The 15,117-nt window shown below is 42.1% G+C and overlaps 1 protein-coding gene across 2 annotated transcripts in view; it reads right to left on the bottom strand.

Annotated features, from left to right (window-relative positions):
- Positions 1 to 12,832, bottom strand: part of LOC144668069 (protein TANC2-like) — a 923,845-nt gene extending 911,013 nt beyond the window's left edge. For both annotated transcript variants that reach the window (XM_078529835.1, XM_078529836.1), the window contains exon 1: positions 12,739 to 12,832. The gene's annotated coding sequence lies outside the window, so the exon portion shown is untranslated. The remainder of the gene's footprint in view (positions 1 to 12,738) is intronic.
- Between the last annotated feature and the right edge of the window lie 2,285 nt (positions 12,833 to 15,117).

The raw sequence follows: 15,117 nt of genomic DNA, 5'->3' as shown, positions 1-15,117 counted from the left end.
TCTAGAAAAATGCAATGAACACAATCCTCAGGTCTTACACTCTGCATTCATGGCACAATTCCTGACTCAAAAAACAACTTTAGTCATGCCACTGTAGGGACACAAACCTGTCTACTCCCCATCAGAGAAAACTGATAACATAATTGGGCATAGAAATCTCCCCAGCATGCTCATAACCCACTGAAGGCTTGAGAGACTGGTACAAAAACAAAAATACCCAGAAAAACTCAGCAGGTCTGACAGCATCTGCGGAGAGGGATAGAGTTGATGTTTCGAGTGCGTATGGCCCTTCATCAGAACCAAGGCATATAAAAATGAGATGAAATATAAGCTGGTAAAGGGGGGTGGGACAGGTAGAGCTCGATAGGGGGCCAGTGATAGGTGGAGGCCAAGAAGAGACTGACAAAGATGTCATAGACAAAAGGACAAAGGGGTGTTGACGGTGGTGATATTATCTAAAGGATGTGTTAATGGGGGCAATAAGGGTAGCAAGCAGGACAAGCTAGTGGCAGATGGTCCTAGTGGGGGGTGGGGTGGGGGGGAAGGGATCGAAATGGGCTAAAAGGTGGAGATGAAACAATAGATTGAAATAAATTAATAAAAATAGGAGGGAAGAGAAAAATGTATTTGTAAAAAAAATTATACATTATTGGAGAAAGTGGGATCAGAAAGGGGGTGGGGATGGAGGAGAGAATTCATGATCTGAAATTATTGAACTCAATATTAAGTCCAGAAGACTGTAAAGTGCCTAGTCGGAAGATGAGATACTGTTCCTCCAGTTTGCGTTGAGCTTCACTGGAACATTGCTGGTTGCCTGTCCACCTATTATGATGGTGAGTGAAGGGCAGAACATCAAATGGCCTGGCATTTGATTTTGCTTCTTCATGCTCCCAATATACATTAAACACTATAATCCTGGTCACTAATCTTCCCAGCCACTGAAGATAATAATCACTGGAAAAGGCAAATACAACCATGGCCAATTTCTGGAAAAACTTGGAAAATCCTTCCCAATTTTCCCAAGTACATCATGGTTACCCATGGAGTATCCATAATGCTAGCATGAACTAATCAATTAAAGCAACACATTTTTAATAAGATGAAGTTACTTGGCAAAGTTGCTTGGTGAACCGAGTAAGTTTAGTAACATTGTGTCTGGGGAAAAAAAAATCATTTTCTTAAACTAACTTGATTGAGTTTTTTGATGAGGTAAGAGGGAAGCGATCAGAGTAATGTGGTTGATGCAGTGTAAATGGAATTCCAAAAGGCATCTGATAAAGTAATTTATAATAGACTTGTCAGCAAAGTTAAGGCCCATTGAATAAAAGGAACAGTGGTAAGCAAGGATATAAAGTTAGTTTAGTGACAGGGAAGTGAACAATTGTTTTATAGACTGGAGGCAGGCACACAGTGGGGATCCCCGGAGGTCAGTACCAAGACCATTGTTTTTCTTGATATATATTAATAACCTAGACTTGGGTGTGCAGAGTACTATTTCAAAATATAGAGATAATACAAAACTTGGAATACTGTGAACTGAGAGAAGGACAGTGATAGACTTCAAGAGGACATAGGCAGGCTGGTGAAATGCGGACACATGGGCAGGTGAAATTTAATGTAAAGAGGTGTGAAGTGACATATTTTGGTAGGAAGAATGAGGAGAGGTAATATTTAAAAAGGATACAATTCTAAAGGGGGTGCAAGAGCAAAGGGAGTTATATATATGTGCACACATCGACGAGAAAGTGGTTAACAAGGCATATGGGATCCTGAGATTTATAGAATCATAGATTACAAAAGCAAGGAAGCTATGGTAAATGTTTAAAAAAAAGACAGGTTTGGTCTCAGTTAGAGTATTGTGGTCAACTCTGGGCAGAAGGTGCAGGAATGATTTAAGAGAAGGGATGAGGGACTTCAGTTATGTCAGCAGGTTGGAGAAGCTGGGTTGTTCTCCTTAGAAAAGAGATGGTTGAGGGGAGATTTGATACAGGTGTTTAAAATCATGAGGGGTCTGGGCAGAGTAGATAGAGAAAAACTGTTCTCATTGGTGTAAGGGATGAGAACTAGAGGACACTGATTTAAAGAGGATGGCAAAAAAACCAAAGGAAACATGAAGAAAACATTTTCCTTTTACACGTGTGAGAGGTTAGGATCTGGAATGCACTGCCTGAGAATGTGGCGGAGGCAGAATCAATCGTGGCTTTCAAAGGGAACAGGTTAATTATCGGAATTAAAAAAAATTGCAGGGCTACAAGGAAAAGGTAGGGATGTGGAACTATCTGTGTTGTTCTTGGAGAGCTGGCACGCACACAATGGACTAAATGGCCCCCTGCTGTAAACATTCTATGATTCTAACACTTCCCCTGAAAACAGTATTAACATAATCCACATCCTAGAAATAACAGAAATTATCTTCACTTGCCATTTTCTCAGAATAAACCAACAAAAATCTGCACCATTGTTATAATATTCCAAGAAAAAAACCACCTTCCAGCAGCTGTCACACTGTTGCCACATTTCAACAATTTTAGAATAAAAATGCTACATGTCTGTGTTCTTTAATTGCTCCTTAACCATTAATTGAAATATTAAATAGCCAGTTAGCTCAGGAAACACTGTGTTAATGCAAGAACGAATAATGGGTTCTTCATCAAACCTCTACAAATCACTTTTCTACTTTAAATGCATTACATAAATCTAAGTTGTTGCACGCCATTTGCAATATCATGAATAGACATTACATTATGGATGTGAAAGAATAAGCAATTATGCTCACTTTTGAAAGAGACTACTGGTAATCGAAGGATTATATTTTATTTGAAGGCAGGTGATAATCAACCTGAGCATGTCACTTTTAATAAGTGGAACTGCAGATTAAAAAACTATTTGAGGGGGAAAAGTTGTACCTTAATCAATGTCTTAAAATGTGTATTTTAATGTAATGACAAGATTTAGACATAAATTAACACAAACATTTGAAGTCAGCGCTATATGGCAGAAATTACCATCCTCACTACATACAAGCGCAGGTCAGAGATAGATCTACAGCACTGTATCCCAAATTCTGCACCCTTTTCTGACATGTAGTGGGCTTGCGTTGTTAGCACTTAGATTATCATTTCCTGCCCTTATATTTTCAGCAAACAAGCAGATTAATATTGAGTGACAAAAACTTTATAGTTCTTAAGAACTGCACAAAAATAAAAAGGGTCAATTTCATCCTTTTATATCAAGACAGAATGAGGCAGTAAGATCTTTGGATTTATTTCATTTGAGGATAGAACCTGAAAAGCTGTAGATGATTTATGCACTCAGGAAACAAACCGGATTACCCCCAGATGTGTGTTTCATATATTTATCCAGTGTTGGATGGCAAACGTTCAATTTCTCTGCCTATTCAATTTTACTGTTGTTTTCTAGGACAAATGGTATGAAAGCAATTGAATGTAGGTCTATTGTTTCCCACCTGAAGAATTAGTTTGTGGCTATCTCCATGGTTACCATATCATCTTATGATCCTTCTCCTACACTGCATCAGCACACAACTGTTTATCCCTCCACTCTTGGCTCCAGTATTTACAATCTACCTAAAGTTCATTACCACATAAAATACATCTGAAAAGGAGAAGGCCCTGAAGAAAAAAATTATATTCCAATGAAAAATGGATGACAGGAAAGCAGTGGCAGGAAGATTCTGTATCCCCCCCACTCCTCCGCTTTTCCCATGGAACATTTATTTTATGTCAGTGGGTGACTTCATTACCACATTAGTCTTGAGTGTATCAGCTTTAAATTAATTGCCAAATTAAATTTCCAGCATCAGACTTTTCCTCCTTCTACTTGGGTTTCCATAAATTTATCACCTAGAGATCAAATCATTGCTCAAAAATGGTCATACATGTTCTGTCTTGCATACCAATCACTTTTCCCCTTGCAAATGTGTATAATTTACCAACAATAACCACCTATACTACCTTCCTAGGTAATATGTCCAATATATGGATCAGATTAGAACAGCATAAGAAGCGGTCATTCAGCCCAATATGCCTGAACCAGTTCTTTCAAGTAACAATCCAGTTCGTTTCATTCCACTGCCCTTTCTTCGCATCATTAATTGTTCCTCTGCAAGGTTTATCCAATTCCCTTTGATGGCTACAATTAGATCTGGATCCATCACCCCATCAGGCAGTGCCACTTAGGAGGTGTCAGCTGTGGCTCAGTTCATAGCACCCTCGCCTTTGAATCAGAGGGTTGTGGGTTCATGACCCACTCCCGGAAACCAAGAACTGTGATTGTACTCAAAAAGAGTTGCAATCTGTGACTGTTGATAACTCGAAAGAGTTTCCCATTTGGGAATTGGGAGCAAAACTTTAAAAATACATTTTCAGTAGCTGAAAACAGCTGAGAAGGGTTGTTTTGAAGCCAACTGAAAGCCCAGACATTGAAAACTACATGGTTCCACCATAAATGTCAACAGATCAATCATCATATTTTTACATGAAACATGGGAGGTATGGTCATTGAATATATTTATCCAGAGCACCTGGATAAATACTGCTGGAACTGGAAGGGTTAATTATCGCCAGAGGCCTGAAACAAACAAGTATTTCATCAATGCAAACCAGCCTGTCCACATCGACACAAACCAGCGAAGCAGCTCCAAAGGACGCAATTCCACCCAGCTAGTCTGCATTGCCTCTATCAAAGAGAAATCCAGTTAGTTTCATTTCACTGCTCTTTCCCCACATCCCTACAAATTGTTCTGTTTCAAGCATTGATCTAATAACCATCTGAAGTCTACTGTTGAATCTGTACTCATCACGCTATCAGTCAGAGCTACTTGTCCATTTGGGCATTGGTAGCAAAACTTTAAAAATGGAATTTCAGTGGCTGAAAACAGGTTGAAGAGTTGTCTTAAAGTTAACTGAATGCTCAGATATTGAAGACTGACATGGCTCCATCTTAAACGTGGGCTGGTCAATCACAGACATATTTTTACAGAAACAAGGAAAGAGTTTGAATGAGTGTGACCACCCAGAGCACCTATATGAAAATGCTAGCATGGGAAAGGTTAATTATTCCCAGATGCCAATAAAAAACAATTAAATCCATGCCAACCCGCAACAGCTCACTAGCTCTGCCCATCACCCAGCTGGCCCCACAACGACACACTAGCCACCACCTGCAGGCACACTAGCCCCCACGATTGCCCTGCAACAGCACACTAGTCCCATGATGACAAGCTTGCCGGCTGGCCCCGCAACGGCACAAACCAGACTGTATAAACAATTAAGTTTAAACTTTCTGATCACCTTCCTCCTTTGAAATCAATACCCATTGGTCTTGTAGATTGTGATTATGTACCAGCTTGTAATTATAGCAATCATTAGTGTTAATTTTACCTATGCCCCTTCAAATCTTGAATCATTGCATGTTACAGCAACGAACCAATCAACCATCCAGGTCCATGCCAATGTTTGTCCCCAAGATCCACCTAGCTTAATCCCATTTTCCTGACCACACCCAGCCACCTTCAAGCTTCAGTTTTCCAAGCAAGTAATTCACTTTTACAAGCAACTCACCAAGACTCCACTGACAGCATCTTCCAAACCCACGACCTCTACCATCTAGAACAAGAGCAGCAGATGCATGGGAACAACACCATCTGCAAATTACCCTCCATGTTATCCACCATCCTGACTTGGAATTATATCGCTCCTCCTTTACTGTCACTGGGTCAAAATCCTGGAACTCCCTCCCTAACAGCACTGTAGGTGTATCTACACCACATGGACCGCAGTAGTTCAAGGCGGCGGTGACTCATCCCGACCTTCTCAAGGTTAATTAGGGATGGGCAATAAAAATGCTGGCCTAGCCAGCAATGCCCACATCCCATGAAAGAACAAAACATTTATCGACACTGCTTGAACTGTTTTTGACAGAATTTCGTATTTCACTTTTAAAACTTTTTCTTTGCAATTTTATTTTATTCAAACAATGTGGACCTCGCTGGTAAGGCCAGTATTTATTTCCCATCCCACTTGCCCTCAAGAAGGTGCTGGTGAGCCACCTCCTTGAATACAAACAAGTGGTTTGCTAGGTAATTTCAGAGGGCAGTTAAGAGTCACATTGCTGTGGGTCTGGAGTCACATATCAACCAGACTGGGTCTTCCCTAAAGGGAGTTAGTGAGCCAGTTGGGTTTTACAAAGAAAAGTGATTTCATGGTCACTATTACTGATTAATATTTTCCCCCAACTGCAGGTTTTTATTTTAAAAAATTTAAATTCTCCAGCACACAGTGGGATTTGAACACATGCCTTTGGATTGCTAGTCCATTAACAACCATCATCTCACTGACCAATGAAAAGTAGTTTTTGGTATCTGCCCACCAGAATTTTATAGAATCTTTTTAATGCTTTTGCTTTTCAGTTTTTCTCCGTAATGGAAATCCTTCATCTCGTCATATCTTGATTACACTTTTCCCATTACTTTTATATTGTTCTTATAGTAATTAAGATTATACACACTGTTTCAATTACCAGACTATGGTTTTATACAAATTCAGCATTATTTCCTCAATTTGTTCTCTCTGCCTCTAGATACAAAACCAAAGAATTTGCATGCCATTTCTAAACCTTAACTACTTGTTCTTCCACGTTTAATGATTTATGTATTGGTACAGTTATCTCTGGCCTTCTCCTCATTTATTTAAATTCTTACCGTTTATACTCTTTCGAGTTATCAACAGTCACAGATTGCAACTCTTTGAGTACAATCACAGTTCTTGGTTTTCCGGGAGTGGGACATGAACCCACAACCCTCTGATTCAAAGGCGAGGGTGCTATGGACTGAGCCACAGCTGGTGCACTTCCTTTCCCTATTACTACCTCCAAAATGTATTACTACACTAATTTCTACACATAATCTGCTAAATCCACCTATATCATCCTCCAATCTTTCACAGCCATCCTAACAATTTGGTGTCACCAGTCAACTTTGATTTTGTTCCCTCAATTCCTAAATTCAGATCATTTGAGTATTGGGGAAATAGCTGTAGTTCCAACAAAGACCACAAGTTGTATTTAATAACACCTTTAACATAATAAAACATTCTAACCGCACTTCACAGGAGCTTTATAAAACAAAGTGTGACATCAAGCACATTAGAAAATATTAGAGGAGATGACCAAAAGCTTAGTCAGAAGTAGGTTTTAAGGAATGTCTAAAAGGAGGAAAGCAAGGTAGAGAGGCAGAGGTGTTGGGAGAGTATCCCAGAGCTTGGGGGCAAGGCAACTGAAGCCAGTCACCAATAATGGAATGATTAAAATTAGGCACCTCAAGAGGCCAGAATTAGATGGGTGCCGATATCTCAGAGAGTTATGGGGCTGCAGGAGATTACAGAAGCGGGGATGATGGACAGCATTCAGTTCTGTTTGTAATTCCTCAAATAATGAAGCAGTCATGCCAAATCTAGGTTTTGGTTGGTTAAGTGGCAAGTAACATTCATGTGGCATGTGATTAAGTGGCAGTCAACAACCAGTTCCCAGGGAGAACCTAACAATTGTCCATTGACATTCAATGGCATTACCATCACCAAAATGCCTCCCATCAACATCTTGAGGGTTACCATTGGCCTGAAATTTAAAATAGACATAAGGTTGAAAGGAGATTTGATAGAGGCATTCAAAAGCATGTAGGGTCCAGATAGGGTATATAACGAGAAGCTGTTTCCATTGGCAGGAAGGTCAAGAACAAGGGGATACAGATATAAGTAAGGGTAATGGCAAAAGAACCAATGGAGACATGAGGAAAAGCTTTTTGTTTTTAAACGCAATGAGTGATTCTGATCTGAAATGCACTGCCTGAGAGTATGCTGGAAGCAAATTCATTCGTGGATTTGCAGGACTACGGGGAATGGGCGGGGGTGCTGGTCTAGCCGAGTTGCTCCCGCAGACAGCTGGCAATGGCATGATGGGTCAAACAGTTTCCTTTTGTGCTGGAACCATTCTATGATTCTATGGCTATTAAAACAGTTCAGAGGCTGGATATTCTGTGACAACTGGCTCACCTCTTTACTCCCAAACGTGTCTCCAGTACCTACAAGTCACGAGTCAAAATTGAGAGAGAATACTCTCAAGTTGCCTAAATAGATGCAGCAGCGACAGGGCGTAAGTAACTTAACATCTAGACAAAGCAATTACTTGACAGGGCAGCCAACCTAATAGCTTAGCTTCTGCCCACTCCACTACTGACTTACCGTGGCTGCAGTGCGTACTATTTACAGGACGTTCTGCAGCAAGTCAACAAAACTTCAGCAGCAGCATCTACCAAACCATCAACCTCTACCACATAGAAGGACAAAAGCAGCAGCTGCATGGCAACACCATCACTTGCAAGTCAAGACCCCACCCTGACAGAGACATATATTGACACTCCTTCATTTTTTGCAAGGTCAAAATCCTGGAGTTCCCTACCTGAAAGCACTGTGAGTGTACCTTCACCATATGGGCTGCAGCAGTTCAAGAAGGCGACCCATTACCACCTTTTCAAGAGTAAAAAGGGCTGGACAATAAATGCAAGCCTTGCCAGTGATGTCTACATCCTGAATGATAAAATAAGAAGGACCCCTGTGAACAGCAATCACCATCTCTCTCCAAACTAGCAACCTCAAATCTCAATTTAAAAAATGCTGTATTGCTGAAAAAAAAAGACATGCTGTCAAAGATTTTCATCTTGCTCTCATCAGGACAGATGCAAGATTGCCAAATTTCAAAGGGAACAACAATTCATACTACATGAGAAAAGGGGTGCTGACTGGTTGGCAAGTTGACTCTGGTTGACAGTGACGTGGGGATACTGCATGTCACTGCATTGTTGACAGTGATAGCTGGGATGCTGCTCTGTTGAAAGTGATGGTTGGGATACTGCATTGTTCACAGTAATGGTGAGGATACTGCACTGTTGACAATCATGGTGGGGAAGCTGGACCTTTGATGATGGGGACCTACGAGTTCCCCACCAAGTCATTCACCATCCTGACTTAGAAATATATCACTGTTTGTTCGTCATTGCTGGGTCAAAATCCTGGAAATCACTGTGGTATACCTTCACCACAAGGACTGCTGCAATTCAAAGAGGCAGTTCACCACCAACTTCAAAGGGCAATAAATGCCAATGTCCACATCCCATGATTGGCTAAAACAAAACACAGTTTTAGCATGCTATCAGCCAATATTTCCAGGTCCTTACATTCTGTCCTGTAAACCAATATGGTTTAATTATTCATTTCCAATGCTTATTCAACCTGCACTTATGCACATTAAACAAGATGTGCCACTTGTCAGACCAACATCCTAATCTATTCAAATCCCACAGTCCCTTTTGATCCCTTTGGTCTATGATATTTGAAAGCAGTCCCTCCAGTTTTCTAACAGCCAACGTGATACAAATAACTGTTTCGATTTCTAAATCATGTGCTTATACATTGTTAAAAAAAAGCACCCAAGGTACACTTCTAGTCATCTACTCGCATTTTTATGCATCTCCACATAAAGCTACAATTTTTATGCTTCTTCCAATTCAGCCAATTTCCAAACACTTCAGAAGCATCATGCTCACCCCAATTTCTTGGTTTTGGACCTTATGTATGGCACTGTACTAATATTTGCTAAAAGATAAATATATAACATTTTCCTTGTCCACAAAGTTTGTTACCTCTTCAAAAAAAATCCAGTAGATCTATCAGACATTAACATTTCTCTCAATGCCATACTGACACTCTCTTATTAGTCTATGCTTCTTTGCTAATTTTTTTCTCTTTTCTTCAGGTTGCCCTTTGTTTTACCTACCATGGTTTCCCAGTTCTCAGGCCTGTAGTTCCAAGGAGGATTGTTTTGCAACCTTTTATAAATTGGCACAGTCTTTGCCCTCCTACAAGTGAAGACTTAATTTTACTACTGAGGTTCCCAACCTTACTAAAACAAAGATAATCCATTCCAAGAGCTAAGAAATCCAGTATTTCAAGTGACGAGGAAAAAAGTGTCTGAATAATTTGATTATGTTGTTGATGTCAAGTCAATGTTGAAATATAGGATATTTGGCTCCCTTAAAGTTTAATGCAGTATATCCTCACTCTTCCTTCCCTGCAACCCACAACTCTTGACAGAAAAAGTCCTGCCAACTAGTAAGAATTGTAGCAAAATACAGAGCTCTCAATGCATGTACCTGCAAATATTATGCAACCTGGATAGGGGCATGTACTCTGTATTTCACCAGTACATGCAAAAGCATACAAGCTTGTACAACATTTTTTTAAAAAATGTTTTTTGAAGCTCACAGCTACGTTGCAGGGATAGAAGACCAAAGTACTTTTATTTATCTTATCACACTTTGTGCAAAAAGGTCTTGTGCGTAACAATGAGCTTAGATATACCCACCATTAAACTGTCAACTTTATATTAGTCCAATCATGGGAATAAATCACTTGCGCACCTCTTCCTTTTACGTATAACACAGATATTAAACCAATATATTTACTGCCAGTGGCTAACCTCACTTTCCTGGATTCCAAACAAAAAATCAGCAATAATCAAACACTCCAACTTTATACGTAGCTACCATAACATATATCTACTCTGGGTGTACAAATTTAAATTATGCACTTGGCACACGGAGTTATTTTAACCAAAGACTAGAAGACAGCAGGTAGCGAATCAACAGCTTTCAATATTTAATTACAAACACAAGTCTTTTTTGCACATCATTTATATTTTAGAATTCCATGGAAATGAATGATTCATCATGACATCTGTGAATTATTCATATTTTCATCAGGTTATTTTTCCCAAGCACAGGATGGGGATTATTATTTTAAAACTATGTCAACTGACATTTTAATTTCAATTATCAACAGACATATCTCAAAATGATTTCCCTTTCCCAGCTTAATCTGCCATTATCCAGGGGCTAAGCGAACCTCCCTATCAAAAACAGTATCTTGATTTGATTTTAATATGGGGCCACGGGAATGTCGTGGACACACACATACTCGAATTCAAAAATATCTCCCAGCGCCACTGATTTCTCCACGAAATTCCAATTTTCTGGAAAAGTGATGAATCCCTCCTGCCACATTCAACCCTGGGACCAAACTCTGCACACACCCTTTTGTTTCAGCATCCTCCAGCAATGATTCCACCTGATACAGTAAGCACACACACACACGATATTATCCTTTTGTTTTCCTGGAGGAAAAGCATGAGACACACACACAAAAAAAAACCAAACCATCCCTCCTTGCGCGTTGCTCTGGCGATAAGATGACACAACATTAAACCACCCACCACCTCCCCATACCACCCCTACCCCTACCCCCAAACCCTTTTACAATATTTATAGCAAATTGTGATATAATTGAAGTTTTCTCTGTAGACATGATGATATATACAGAAGTGGTTGCCAATGCCAAGGATGCATTTTCTCCCTCTCTTTCTCTTTTTTCCCCCCTCGAATGGGGAATGGAAGCAATGACTTTGTTCTATTTATATCCCATTCAAACACATCGCTTGTAGGTTTAAAAAAAACACAGGAGAGTGAAGAGAATGATAAAAGCACGGTGGGTGATTATTGCTGCTGCTGCTGCCGGCAGTGTTACCTCCCTCTGACTGCACTGTGTGTCTGAGTGTGTGTGTGTCCGTCTGTGAGTGTGTGTGTCTGTGAGTGTGTCTGTCTGTGTGTCTGTGTGTCCGTCTGTGAATGTGTGTCTGTGAGTGTGTGTGTCTGTGAGTGTGTGTCTGTCTGTGTGTGTGTCTGTCTGTGTGTGTGTCTGTGAGTGTGTGTGTCTGTGAGTGTGTGTGTCTGTGAGTGTGTGTGTCTGTGAGTGTGTGTCTGTCTGTCTGTGTCTGTGTGTGTCTGTCTGTGTGTGTCTGTGAGTGTGTGTGTCTGTGAGTGTGTGTCTGTCTGTGTGAGTGTCTGTCTGTGTGTGTGTCTGTGAGTGTGTGTGTCTGTCTGTGAGTGTGTCTGTGTGTGTGTCTGTGAGTGTGTCTGTGTGTGAGAGTGTCTGTCAGTGTGTGTGTCTGTCTGTGTGAGTGTCTGTCTGTGTGTGTGTCTGTCTGTGTGTGTGTCTGTGAGTGTGTGTCTGTCTGTCTGTGTCTGTGTGTGTCTGTGTGAGTGTCTGTCTGTGTCTGTCTGTGAGTGTGTGTGTCTGTCTGTGAGTGTGTCTGTCTGTGAGTGTCTGTGTGTGTGTGTGTGCCTCACGCTGCCGGCTGATCTTCCCCTTCACCCCCCCTCACCTGAGGCGGGCGGGCGGACGGACGGCCGCAGTCTCCCGGTCCCGGTGTGTGTGTCGCCCGGAGAGAGCCTCCTTCAGTAGTGGTGGTAGTTGAGGAGAGGGAGAGGGAGGAGGCCGCCATTCCCCGCTCCGGACCCTGCCATCCCCTCCCGGGCACCGTCTACAATCCAAACCCCAACAACAGCTGCTGCTTCTCTCTCTCTCCCCACGTCAATTCCTTTTCCTTTCAATGTTAGGTGTGGATTTCTCACAGAAATCTCTCCCTCTCTTTAAAATCTCCAGAAAATAATAAAAACTATTTAGTGTCACGGTTTTTTTTTTCAAAAGAGGTGGGGGGGGGGGAAATAATAATAAACCCCCCACCTCACCCCAACCGACTCCGCTCGAGCTGAAAGTGACCGGACGCCTTTTACACCACCCCCCCGACCCCCGCCAAGCAGACACTCACCATCCGAGTGGCGGCCTCACACCTCAGGGCAGCTGAGCCAGCGCCAGGGGGCTGGGCGGGACCGCAACCGCCGCCATAACCCCGCCCATCCGACCACCCTCAGCCCCAATCACGCCTCCTCCCCGCCCCTCCCGATAACCGCCATCCCCCATTGGTAGGGAGCGGGGGTCAAGACGCCTGGCCAATCGGAGCGCGGAGCTTTGCTGATTGACGGGGCGAGCCGCCAAACAACTTAGGGGATTGCCGGAATAATTAACGACTGAGCATATTCATGAGGCTTGCGGGCCAATGGGAGGGCCAGAAGGCGAAGCAACCTGAAGGTTGGATCAGGTAAGAGCGGTCACGGGTGATCACAGCGCCTCCTATCAGTAGCATCAGGAATCTCTTCATGTACAATTTGGCTAACATGGGTAGGAAGTTGGAGTGTTCAACTAAATACTAATTAAATCTGTATTCATTTTGTACAACCTTAACAGAAAGCAAGTGGGAGCCATACAGTCAGCAGCAGCAGTTCCCCAGCCATAGCCAACCAGCCTGCTAGCATTTGGTCAGCCCTGTATTATCTTTAATAAAACTCAGTTCGACCTAGTGCCAAAAAATCTTGCAGGGCACTTACAATGGCCTTCCAAACTTCTATTAGATCTGAGATCTGAGAACAGCAATCCATGTGCACTGTATCAATTCTGTGAAGAGCTACGGTGGGAACAGGTCTGTCATCAGGTAGTTTGGGATAATGAATCAAGAACAAAAAAACACATCACACGATATTAAAGTGTATTTGATCAGTGTGATTCAATGAGTTATTGGTTGGGTAAATCAATTTAAAATTAAAATACTTCCAGGAATCTTGACAGTTAATCGGCAGTGGATCATTGCACTAACTTAAAAAGTCTCTCAAACTAGAAAAACAGCGCTATGCAATTGCAGAAGGGCGTTATTTTTTAAGTACATGCAACCAAAATAATTTGATCCTCAGTCAAATACAAAAATAAATCGAGAATATTTTGGCAGTGATGACTTCTGAGAACCCCTCATCCAAGCCCAGGGATTCTAGATTGAAAAGCAATGCTTTAAGTGCAGTTTTTCCTTCTAAAATATTGGCACCAATACACTGAGCATGCCTGCTGAAAACAGTTGTAACAAATGTCCAACTTGTATAATATTGCCAGGTTCATAAATTAAATTCTGCTTGTACGATGTGGAATTCTATGTGGAATATTTACTAGTATGTTGGGGAATTTAGCATTCTGAAAATAAGTACACCTCTGCTGTTTGCAGATGATGTTGTGCTTCTTGCATCATCCGGCTCTGATCTCTAATGCGCACTTGAATGTTTTGCTGCCAAGTGTGATGCGGCTGGGATGCAGACCAACACCTCATCAGGAAAGTAATGGAAGGGGTCATCAACAGTGCTATCAAACAGCACTTGCTTAGCAATAGCCTGCTCAGTGAAGCCCAGTTTGGGTTCTGCCAGGGCCACAGCTCCTGACCTCTTTACAGCCTTGATTCAAGAAGCAGCAGAGTGTACCATCTACAAGATGCACTGCAGGAATTCACTAAGGCTCCTTAGACAGCACCTTCCAAACCCATGACCACTACCATCTAGAAGGACAAGGGCAGCAGATAGATGGGAAAACCACTACCTGGAAGTTCCCCTCTAAGCCAATCACCATCTTGACTTGGAAATATATCGCCATTCTTTCACTGTCACTGGTTCAAAATCCTGGAACTCCCTTCCTAACAGCACTGTGGGTATACCTACACCACATAGACTGCAGCGGTTCAAGAAGGCAGCTCACCACCACCTTCTCAAGGGCAACTAGGGATGGGCAATAAATGCTGGCCCAGCCAGCGAAGCCCACATCCTGTGAATGAGTTTTTAAAAATCTGAGGTCATGGTTCTCTCCTGGAAAAGAGTAGGTTGCTCCCTCTAGGTGAGGGAGGAACAGCTTCTCTTAGTGGAGGAGTTCAAGTATGTCGGGATCTTGTTCGCAAGTGATGGCGGGGGGAGCGTGAGATTGACCAGCAGATTGGTGCAACAGCTTCAGTTCTGCGGGCGCTTTACTGGGCCGTGGTGGTGAAATGGGAGCTGAGTTTTAGGACAAAGCTCTCGGTTTACCCATTGATCTATGACCCCATCGTCACCTGTGGTCATGAACTGTAGGTAATGACTGAAAAGATAAGATTGCAGGTACAAGCGGCGGACATGAAGTTTCTCCACAGGGTTACTGGACATACTCTCTGGGACAGGGTGAGGAGTTCGGCAATCTGGAAGAGCCTTGGAGTAGAGTCGCTGCTCCTCCGGATCGAGAGGGGCCAGTTGAGGTGTTTTGGGCAGCTGATAAGGATGCCCCCTGGTTAGCTCCTGCTGGAGCTGTA

This window comes from Cetorhinus maximus, chromosome 25, assembly GCF_964194155.1.
Source record: "Cetorhinus maximus chromosome 25, sCetMax3.hap1.1, whole genome shotgun sequence".
In the NCBI taxonomy this organism is placed as follows: domain Eukaryota; kingdom Metazoa; phylum Chordata; class Chondrichthyes; order Lamniformes; family Cetorhinidae; genus Cetorhinus; species Cetorhinus maximus.
Note: the sequence above shows the minus strand (reverse complement) of the source record. Positions and strands in the feature narration are given on the sequence as shown.